Source organism: Cibotium barometz, chromosome 55, assembly GCF_041138505.1.
Source record: "Cibotium barometz isolate CiBa-2024 chromosome 55, ASM4113850v1, whole genome shotgun sequence".
NCBI classification, from domain to species: Eukaryota; Viridiplantae; Streptophyta; class Polypodiopsida; order Cyatheales; family Cibotiaceae; genus Cibotium; species Cibotium barometz.
Window position 1 is genome coordinate 7,891,924 of NC_141100.1, and position 9,327 is coordinate 7,901,250.

Sequence of the window (9,327 nt, forward strand, 5' to 3'; positions counted from 1 at the left end):
GATACAATTATGGTTGCCATTATGAATGCATTGATCTTTGTGAAAACAAAGCCATAAACACACATTTGAACAAGATTATGAGACACCGGCTTGTTGAGATTACGTGGTGCTTTTGAGAGAGAGAGAGAGAGAGAGAGATTGTCCTAATGCTAAGATAAATCTCAAGTATAAGGAATTTTAATGAGATATTTATGTGGGTCCTTATCACACCTTTGACTCATGATTTTATATGAGCTCAGTCCATTTCTTCCTTCATATCAAGGTGTTACATATGCCTTCCTAGTGGTGTAATGGATTTCCACATCATTCTTGCAGCAATGATTTGAAGGCTCCTTTGTGCTCATTTCTTGCCATGGATGATTGGCTTTGAGCTACAATGTCAAAAACTTCTCATCACATTCCCCAAATCATAATTGATGCTCATGCTTTCAACATGGATAATCATATAATCAACATTATATAGCTTGGATGAATGCACATTGTCGAAGGAAGGAGAGCTTGTGAGTTCAAAGGAATTTCACCTTAGTCAGTAGAGTTGGCCTTGAAAAGCATGCAGTTATGCTCGGAGTCTAGTAGTGTGTCCATTGGTGTGAAGAACCCCTACTAAGGTCTAGATCAAAAGGTGAGGCTTGATGCCTAATGGTGGAAGTATTATCATAATTCATTCATCATCATGTTGTGTAATCTCTATCCATTGTGATCCTCTCTCTCTCTCTCTCTCTCTCTCTCTCTCTCTCTCTCTCTCTCTCTCTCTCTCTCTTTGACTCTTTGAAGCACCATGTAATCTCAACATGGTATCAGAGCCACCCTATCCACCTCTCACTTGTGTTTTGCATCCCACCATGCTCATACCTAGTTAACCCTTTTCTCCTCGCCATCATGCTCATCTACTTTTCTGTGTTTTCAAGGATTTTTACATTTTTAAAGGTTTTTATATTTTAGGGTTTCTATGTTTTTTAAGAGTTTTTTGTATTTTATTTTTTTTAGGGTTTTGCATGTCCTATTATGGGTTTTTGATGCCTTTGCTGCTTGCCATGTGCACCACACATGGCTACGTTTTTGCATGTCCATCTGCTCACTACTGTTGTTGCCTCTACCTGCCATACATAGCCACGTGTTTTGCTACCCATACCTCCATGCATAAGCCACCACAAGATCATACATAAGCTACATTTTTTCTTTGATTCTTTGATACATGAGATATGTTTTTCCCTTCATTTACTACAGCCACCATGAAAGAGTGCATAGAGCGGAAGCAGAGTGGTACTAGAATGTGTTGAACATAGAGTGCAAGAGAGAGAGAGAGAGAGAGAGAGAGAGATGGAGAAAACTATGCTGAATATACTGAAGCAAAACAGTCCCAAGCAAGAGACACTACAAGTCTCATAAGTGAGGGAGAAAAATATGCACAAGACTGAATGAATGATAAGAGGCCAGCCCCACCTATTTATAGGTGAGGAGGGCTGGACGATTGGAGCTCAATAAGTTGGCCGAGTGGAGCAGAGGAGCTGGCCGACTGGTAGAATACCAAAAGGGCTGGGAAAAATTCCAAAAAAATATGGAAAAAAGGGGTGGCCAACCCACAATAAGGGGCCATACAAATGGGACCAAAAGGACACCAGAAATGGGCAGAAATTGGGGATGAATGTGCTAACACCCCCTCTCAGCACCAGATGCTGAACATAACTTCGAGAAGCCGAAGAAGTCGTCCTCTGTCAAAGACAAAAGAAAGCAGCAACAACAGGTACCAGGAAAGCTCCACAAGCAATCGTTGGGCTATTCGCCCATTAAAGAGGTACGTGAGCTGGGTTCAGAACGTCGTGAGACAGTTCGATCCATATCCAGCTCCACAGCAACTCAGCTACAAAAGTAACAGAACAAGCTGCCAGCAGCAGCAGGCAGGTACACTGTTCTTCTAGAAGAAATCAACCATGAAGGTTGCATCGTGCTGCTCCAAATATCGGTGCCAAACCCAAATATAAACACAGTGTCATAGGAATCCCTAGAAGCCTATAGCTCCAAGAAGATAATACCCTCAAAAGAAATAGAGTCGATCTGCTCCAACTCTGTACCAAGAGTAGCCAAATGCTGTACAATAGCATCCTCCTCGAAGGTCAGCAGATGCCAGATGTAAGAACTCAACTCCCCCCTCTAAAAACTGATGTCGGGACTCCATAGGCCCAACCAAATCCAAATCCCAATCCTTTAATCGCTGGAAGTACCAGGCACGGTCACAGACATACATAACCACGATCCAAAATCCTCACATAGAGTAAGGGAAATAGGAACATTCACTGTAGTGTGGTAACTGAAGTAGTAGTAGCCTCCTCAATAGCATCACACAACGTAGAAGCAGGCTCCTCCATAGAAGGCAAAGGGACCAGCAACACATCCTGGTCGTCACACTGGTTGATGAAGAAAGAATCAAAGGCGAAGCAATAGGAGAAAAATCCCCCTCAGAAGCTGTGAGCAAAGATAGCCCACTGTCTTCCTCAAAAACATTACCAGATATATCATCTTGGCAAGGAGAAGTATGCACAAAAACTGAAGGCAGGGCAATAGGAGAAACAAACTCCTCAGAGATGCAATGAGCAAAACTGGCCCAATATCCTTTGCTTCTACAGGAACATCTCCAAAAGAAGTATCCACAAAATCACTGGCTGAAGAGCACCCAAAGTAGAAAGCATCTGCTGATCATTGGCATCACCATACAAGTCACAAAGCAACTTCCACCACACACATAGAAAGTAGAAGCATCATCAGGAGCATAGATTAAGTGTCGAAGAACCGAATCCTGACAATTCAGGAGGAGAAAGCCATAGATCTGTCTGTCAGTCTTCCTCCACCGACACACATCCTCCGTAAAGGCAAGGTCCGACAAGCACCGATTCTTGTACGAGAGAAACTCCATCAAACAATACTCCCTGAGAATAGAAGTAACCTGCAACTTCCATGACTGAAAGTTACCACCATCCAACTTGTCTGCCTCGTCAAGGAAATAACAAGAGAGTGGTACGGGAGCTAAATCTGAAGTTGTCATCATTGATCCAATTAGTAGGACCAACCCTCATAAGATAAAACTGTCCAAATTAGAAAACGCTGATATAGGGTCTTTCCTCCCACCAAAACGTAGCCCTAAGAGGCTGGACAGCACTCGAGAATATGCTGTAAGAGGGTGCAAGAGGGAAAGGCAACAACAAGGATAGTAGCTTGGGCTCTCCTCAAGAAAACGCACAATCTCTGAAGAAGAAGTGTCCTCCACATGTACCAAGAGTGCCACCAAAGCCTGCAACACCAAAGACCCCCTCTGCAAAAGGAGCAAACCCACGGGAGAGGAAAAATGCAGCAAAGGAAGCTGCTGTCCTGAAGAAAACAGGCCGCCTATGTCCCAAACTCCACGTGGAAGAGAAAACACTGGTCAAACAGTACCTGAAGGTTGTGTTGATGAAGCCAAACTGAAAGGCGCAACAACCAGCAGGTCCAGTCCAGAAAACACAACAAAGGAAGCTGCAGATCTGAGAGAAAACACAGAGGTGAAACGACCAGTAGGTTCAGTCCAGAAAACGCAGCATGAAAGAGTTGCAGATATGTAGGAAAACGCAGAGAAGGAGGTGCTGAAAACAGTGCTGAACCTGGGACAGCAAAGAGGTTGCTAAACCGGGAACGATGATACCATGAAAGAGTGCACAGAGCGGAAGCAGAGTGGCACTAGAATGTGCTGAATAGAGAGTGCAAGAGAGAGAGAGAGAGAGAGAGAGAGAGAGAGAGAGAGAGAGAGAGAGAGAGAGAGAGATGGAGAAAACTATGCTGAATATATTGAAGCAAAACAGTCCCAAGCAAGAGACACTACAAGTCTCATAGGCGAGGGAGCAAAATATGTACAAGACTGAATGAATGATGAGAGGCCAGCCCCACCTATTTATAGGTGAGGAGGGCTGGCCGACTGGAAGTACTATCATAATTCATTGATCATTGTGTTTCTCTTTCAATTCTCATTATTCTTTAACTTATTTAATAATAATTCTCAATGAAATAAAACCTAGACCTAAATTTTGTAACCATAATGTCACATTAGAAATATATCTAAATCATAAATCCTCACAAGATCTCATAAATATCTTAAAGCCATTCTAATGTACACATCAATATCATGGTAGTCTTTAGTAGCTCATTCTTTGAGGGCCTAAAATGAATGTACGAGGGTTGTAAGGAACTCGCTTAACTTAATGTGATTCTTAGACCATATGAAGGAGTCATCACTTTGCTGTTGTTTTGTTGATGAGCTTCTCTTTATGTAATTTTTCAAAGTTGAAGAAGGGGTCTAGCCTAATTTATGTATTTTCTTTTTTGGCATATTGAAAATGGGGAGAGGAGGGGGGGGGGTAAAATAGTAGATAACTAGAAAATATTTATAAAAAAAAAGAGTTGCATTGTATTACTAGTTAGTAAATCTAATTGATAAAATATTATATGGCAAAATACAGTGTATTACTAGTTAGTAAATCTAACCAATGAAACATTATATTTGGCAAAATAAAATGCATTACTAGTTAGTAAATCTAACCGATGAAACATTATATTTGGCAAATAGCTTAGAGCTTCATGGTGCAAACTATACACTACAAAAACTTAAAAATATTTTGTCAAATAGGTTAGAGCTTCATATAGCAAACCATACAATACAAAAACTTAAAAATATTTGTTAAAAAAAAGATTGTATTACTAGTTAGTAAATCTAATTGATGAAACAAAAAAAATTGAATACATAGTGACTAGCACCCAAACTGGACTACTCAAAAATCATGAAGCTAATACCAAAATAAAAGGGAGCCAACAAATAAGATATTAACTCTACTAGTAACAACAATTCTATTAGTAAGAGTAGTAGAGGCAACAACTAGTATACTGGGTTGTTTTATCTCCTTTCATAGGTGGGATAACAATTATATTAGTAAGAGTAGTAGAGGCAACATCTAGTATACTGGGTTATTTTATCTCCTTTCATAGGTGGGATTCACCTTATCCTCATAGCATGAAAAGATGCAGGGGAGAAGAGAGCTTGAGCTCTTGCAAGCACACATACACACTTACTTTTTTTTTGTGGAATTACACATACACACTTACACAAACCCTAGAAGAGAACACACAAGGTGAGAGGTTGCAAATTCTTCTTCTTCTTCACACAACAAAAGAGGGCTACAAAGAAGATAAAGTGACTAACACACATAATAGAGTTTATACAATCGATCCATAATGTGAACATGCTAAGAGGAGTGGGTAGGTGTGGACTAGTCGGTGTAGTCCACCTGTAGAATCTGTGAAGATATGTCGATGCCAGCTACCAAACTCATCAGTGATGTAAATGTCGAACATTCATGCAGGCGCCTCATGAGTGTCAGCTCATGTTGAGCTTGACATCTCAACACTCCCTCTCAAGCTCAACTCCAGCTCATGAATCCAAGCATATCTCAAAATCTACGAAGCTTCTTAGCTTCTAAGGCCTTCGTGAGATGTCAGTGACCTAATTCTGTTTGCTGACATTGGCCAAGTCGATGTCTCTTGCCAAGACTCTCTCCCTGATGAAGTGATAATGTACCTCAATGTGTTTCGTTCGTGCATGGAAAAATGGGTTCCTGGCCAACTATATACTACTAACATTGTCACAATATATGACAACCTTTCTCTCCACATGCAACCCGAAATCAGAAGCAGCTTGTGTAACTAAGCTACCTCACACGCTGCCACTGCAGCTCCTCTGTACTCTGCCTCTGTACTCGACAAGGCAATTGTGGGTTGCTTCTTGCTGCTCCATGTCATAGCAGCACTCCCTAATGAAAACATAAATCCACTGGTAGATCTCCTGTTTGAGACGCTACCTGCCTAATCTGCATCTGTGTACCCATAGAGCTCCAATGGTACACCTGCGGCATAAGACAATGCATAATAAACAGTGGCCCTCAAATATCGAAGTATGCGTTGCGCACTGTCAAGATGTGGTTTGCGCGGAACCTGCATAAACTGGCTCTCTAAGCCAATAGTGTAACTTAAATCTGGCCAGCTGATTGACATAGTTCAAATTCCCCACAATCTTCCTGTACATAGTACGATCCTCCAACACAACCTGCATCCGCACTAAGCTTGCCATTTTGATCTAATGGCAATGAGATATTGACTTACAATTAGCCATCCTATACTTGGACAACATGTCCAATACATACTGTCTCTGTGAGACAGCCAAATACCCTCAGGTGTGCGAATGACCTTAATTCCCAAAAAGTAGCTCAGATCTCCCAAATTCTTCATCTCAAACTTTTTTTTAAGAAGACTTTTCACATGCTCAATCTCATCCAAGTTTTCACCCCCAATAATAAGATTATCTACATAGATGGTGATGATCACAATACCCTTATCACTCTTGCGCACATATAAGGAGTGACCTGCATCTGCCATATGAAAACCAATAGTGACAAGATACTCAACAATCTTGTCATGCCATGCTCCTGGAGCTTGCTTCAGCCCATATAAAGCCTTACGAAGCTTACTGTGGGTGACCTGTATCCTCAAAACTAGGTGGCTGATCCATTTGCACTTCTTCTTGCAAGTCACCATGCAAGAACGTATTTTTTACATCTATGTAGAATGTAAAAACCAGCCTTTAGTTGTGTAGCCACCGCAACAACCACAACCTCACAGTTGCCATCTTTGCAACCGGGGAAAATGTCTCCTCATAATCAATCCCATGTGTCTGCACCTATCCTTTGGCTACCAATCTAGCCTTGTACCTGCTTATGCTACCATCATTGTTATGTTTCACCTTATACACCCACTTAGAACTAATAGCTTTCTTGCCTTCATGCAATGGCACCGAATCCCAAGTATCATTCCCATCCATACAATGCATCCATCTCCTCATCCATAGCTTTCTCCCAACACACATTTCTAATAGCCTCATCAAAACATGTGGGTTCTACAACGTGCACAACTCTTGCCATATAAGCATAGTGATGTGCCACATAACCATCATAAGTCAACCTCTGCAAGGGTTTTTAACTCTTGGTAACTTTGCATTCATGGATTCCATAGCCTTCTTCACACCAGGTGTTCTCATTGCTAGAATCCCAAGCTCTTATTAAGTCTCATCTCTCCGAGCCACTAGACTCTCCATCAACAAGAGAATGCCCAGTAGAAATATAAGGCATACCAAGGGGCAGCCTCATCAAAACATGTGGGTTCTACAACCTGCACAACTCTTGCCATATAAGCATAGTGATGTGCCACATAACCATCATAAGTCAACCTCTGCAAGGGTTTTTGACTCTTCCAAATCTTTGTAACTTCGCATTCATGGATTCCATAGCCTTCTTCACACCAGGTGTCCTCATTGCTGGAATCCCAAGCTCTTATTAAGGCTCATCTCTCCGAGGAGCCACTAGACTCTCCATCAACAAGAGAATGCCCGGTAGAAATATAAGGCATACCAAGGGGCTCAACCACTTTCTCTTTTCCTTTATGTGATGTACCAACTACATTTCTAGGACTGGTATTATGACGCATCCTTCCACTCCATGGTGTATCGATAGAACCGCTAAATGAGGACTCTCTTGGTCCATTAAATGACTGTGATTGCTGACTTGCATTCTGTGCAACCACATTTCCACTTACATCAACCCCAACATCTTTTTCAGCAGCATACCAGCTACTCATCTCATCAAATATAACATCCCTGCTTACCCTCAATTCACGTGTAGTAGGATAATAGCATCTATATCCCTTTTGCTCAAGGGAATACCCAATAAACACACATTTTTCTACCTTTGGATCTAGCTTAGTATGCAACTTATCTGGCACATGCACATATGCAATACATCCAAAAACTTTCAAGTGACACGAATCAGGTTTCCTGCCAGTAAACTTCTCCTCTAGCGTTACATCATGTATGGCTACAGTAGGAGTCATGTTCATGATATAAACTGCTGTAGACACAGCCTCAACCCAATAGCTATGCGGCATATTCTTCTCTGCCCCATCAATGCTCATACTATCTCTGCAATGTGCTTGTTTTTTCGATTAGCAACTCCATTTTGCTACGGAGTGTATCTACATGTAAATTGTCTCTAAATGCCATTCTTTCAAAAGAATTCAGAGAACTCATTGGAGAAGTATTCTCCCTCTCCATCCGACCTTAGGCACTTCACATGCTTTTTTGTTTGTTTTTTAGCCACCATCACTCTGAAATTTTCAAAATGAGTGAACACTCTTCTCCTTCATGAAATACACCCACACTTTCCTTGTGTGGTCATCAATGAATGTTACGTAGTACTTGTGCAGCCACCCATAGACATAGTCTTCGCTCGAAGGACCCTATACATATGAATGCACAACATCTAGTACATTCCTGCGCACATTTCTATCATGTGGAAATACATGCTTTGTTTTCTTTCCAAATTGACATGCTTCACATACTTTCTTCATACCTTTAACCTTAAACTTAGGCAGCTCTGTCACAATTTCTTTAGTCTGTATAAACTTCATTCTTTGCACGTTTTCATGCCCAATTCTCTTATGCCAAATGTCTGTATCTGTAACAACTCATGAACCATTTGCAAACATTGCGGCACTCACTTCAGGCATATTTACATTCAATGTAAACATTCTGCCCACTTTGTTGTCTTTTGCAACCCATCTGCACTTATCTTTAAAGTCTTCTACATAACAGCCATCAGGGTTAAACCGAACCTGCAAACCCTGCTCAATCATCTGGCCAACTGAAACTAGATTCTTTGTAATTTTCAGAACTTGAAGTACATCTGCAAGGTACTTCACCTTACCATCCTGCATAGACAATGACACATCTCCAACATGGGCAATCGGATGAGCAATGTCATCCCATGTTTCAACAAAACCTAGTCTTTAAGGACTCTTCATTTCCTTGAATCACTCACCATGATTTGTTATACGGTTCAAAGTACCTGAATCAATATATCATACATCATCCTTATATGCTGCTACATCATTTCCAAACATAGCATTAAGTACATGTTGCATAACAAACAACCTCTCATTATTCTCATTATTTTTGCTAGAGGATGCATAGTTGTTTTGCTACACTTTTCCATTTCGCATCACTCTGCTTCTTATAGCACTCTGCCTATACACATCCAGGCTTACCACTACAGTAAAAACAGCCTCATGTATCATTATACTGCCTTTGCCAATTACCACGACCTCTTTGACTCCCCTGCCTCTAAACTGGCCTCTTCCACACCTGTGTGTTGTTGTGAATCTTGGGACTGGTGCTACACTGACCATAATTCTGATTACTTGTTC